This window comes from Propithecus coquereli, unplaced genomic scaffold (genome assembly GCF_000956105.1).
Source record: "Propithecus coquereli isolate 6110/MARCELLA unplaced genomic scaffold, Pcoq_1.0 Scaffold826, whole genome shotgun sequence".
Taxonomy (NCBI): domain Eukaryota; kingdom Metazoa; phylum Chordata; class Mammalia; order Primates; family Indriidae; genus Propithecus; species Propithecus coquereli.
In genome coordinates this window covers 138,677-141,541 of record NW_012154463.1, presented here as the reverse complement: position 1 = coordinate 141,541, position 2,865 = coordinate 138,677, and positions in this window count along the sequence as shown.

Below are 2,865 nucleotides of genomic sequence, written 5' to 3'. Positions count from 1 at the left end.
GATGTTGGGAAGATCCTTTCAGACATTGGCCTAGGCAAAAAATTTTTGAAGAAGACCCCCAAAACAATCATAGCAGCAACAAAGATAAATAAATGGGATCTGATCAAATTAAAAAGTTTTTGCACGACCAAGGAAACTATCATTAGAGAGAATAGACAGCCTACAGAATGGGAGAAAATATTTGCTCTAGAACTTTAAAAAATCAACAAGAAAAAATCAAACAACCCCATCAATAAATGGGCAAAGGAAATGAACAGAAACTTTTCAAAAGAAGACAGAATAATGGCCAGCAAACATATAAAAAAATGCTCAACATCTCTAATCTTTAGAGAAATGCAAATCAAAATCACAATGAGATATCATCTAACCCCAGTGAGATTGGCCTCTATCAAAAAATCACAAAACAACAAATGCTGGCGAGGATGTGGAGATAGGAACACTCTTACACTGCTGATGGGACTGCAAATTAGTGCAACCTCTGTGGAAAAGAATTTGGAGATACCGCAAAGAGCTAAAAATAGAAATACCATTCCATCCAGCAATAGCACTATTAAGCATCTATCCAAAAGACCAAAAGACATTCTATAATAAAGACATCTGCACCTGAATGTTTACAGCAGCACAATTCACTATTGCAAGGATGTGGAAACAACCCAAATGCCCGTCAATTCATGAGTGGATTATTCAAATTTGGTATATGTATACAATAGAATATTACTCAATCATAAGAAATGACAGTGATCTAGCACCTCTTATACTATCCTGGATTAAACTTAAGCCCATTATCCAAAGTGAGGTACCAAAGATCCAAAGAATGGGCTCCACTTGTACTCGCCATCAAATTGGTACTAACTTATGAGCACTAGGGTGCTCACATGGCAGTAATACTCTCCAGGGATTAGGGGAATGGGAGGGTAAACCCACAACTAAAGGACACAGGGAGCATTGTAGGGGGGATGGGCATGCCTCTGACCCTTGCTTAGGTGAGGCAAAGACATAAAATGTAAGCAAAATGTTTGTACCCTCATAATACCCTGAAATAAAAAGAAATAAATAAAATAAAGCAAGAAGGAAAGGTAAACAACAACAACAACAAAATAAACAAATAAAATTTGGTATATGTATACAATGGAATCATAAGAAATGACAGTGATCTAGCACCTCTTATATTTTCCTGGATAGAGCTTGAGCCCATTATCTGAAGTGAGGTATCACAAGATCGGAAGAATGGGCTCCACATGTACTCGCCATGAAATTGGCACTGACTGCTCAACACTATGGTGCTCACACAGTAGTAATATTCTTCAGAGATTAGGGTGTTGGGGGGTAAACTCACAACTAATGGACACGGTGAGCATTGTAGAGGGGAAGGGCATGCCTCTAATCCTCGCTTGGGCAAGGCAAAGACATAAAATGTAACCAAAATGTCTGTACCCTCATAATATCCTGAAATAAAAAAAATTAAAAATAAAATAAATAAATAAAATGTAAATATTACATATAATGCAGTAGTAATGTATATTAGAAAATACTCGTATTGCCTAAATCTAAGCACCATCAAGGCAGGTTTCTTTTGTGTTCCATTTACAGCTATATCATCAGAATCTAGAAGAGAGCCTGGTCCCTAACATTGTTTATTTGTTGGATTATTGAACCTGCATTATTTAATACCAAATCCATATGACTTTTTTTTATTTCAACATGAAATAAGAATTATTAAAAAATCAATGAAAAGAGAAAAGATGTCATATTTTTATTGGTAATAGGTTTAATAAATGGACTTTTAATAGTACCACTTATTTTGGTTTTGTGAATAGATACAGTGAACAATTATGTATTTTTTTAGCTTTCCTTTGAGCTAAAATATTAATAATTATCTTTGAGCTAAAATAATTAAAATTTACTTCACATAGCCTGTTACAGTTTCTCATTGTTGCCTTTAAAAATAATATCATATGAGCCAAATTTTAAATGATTTTTTTTCTTACAATTTCATAAACTCAGAAAATGTATACTTCCCCAGTTTTGTTCTTACTGATATTGTTAAAGAGCCATCTAAGGATTAAAAAATCTCCTTATTACAAATAAGAAGCTGCAAAACTTAATTAAATTTCTCTTTAAGGCTCCAGGAGCGCAATGAATAAAAGAAAATTTATCACTACTGGCCTCCCAAATGGCTAGAGTTTCATACAAGCAATCTAATAAATTAGGAATTATATTCTTTACAATGATATATTTATATTTCAAATAATATTTTATTTAAAATGAAGAATGGATATAAAATGAGTTTAAGGGTTTGCCAGTGTTTGTACTAAGTTTTCAATTTTATTGCTTTATTGTCAAAACTTGAAGCAAAGTCCTAAAAAAAATAATACTGCTCAGAATAGCGATATGATCCTTTAGCTAATCAAAAATATAGCAACTCAAAGATCTCTTGTTGTGGTCTTGGCAGTTAGTCCCATAAGAAAATGAAGAAGTTGGAATGTGAATTATATGATGTATTGTCATGATAGCCATGAACAGTCAGTTTACAAGTTTAACCAGAGTTTGAGTTTGAAAGCATTGCTTTCTACAAAGTGGATGTAGTTCATGCCAAATTGATTTTATTTGTAATATAACTCAGTGACATGCAAGGGAATCCATAGTAACCCAGCTCCAAATGATGCTGTCAGGGCAATTTCCTCTGTGATGTATTTTGTCTTCCCAAGCTGGAGTTTCAGACCTTGGAGGAAGTGTTTTTTTTTTTTTTCCCCCTCTGGATCCAACCTTATCTGTCTATCATGTAACCATCCAAGGAAAGCTGAAGCTAACAGCTACCCTCTTGAGTTTATTCTTGCTTCTATTCAAAAACTAAACTATAGCCCT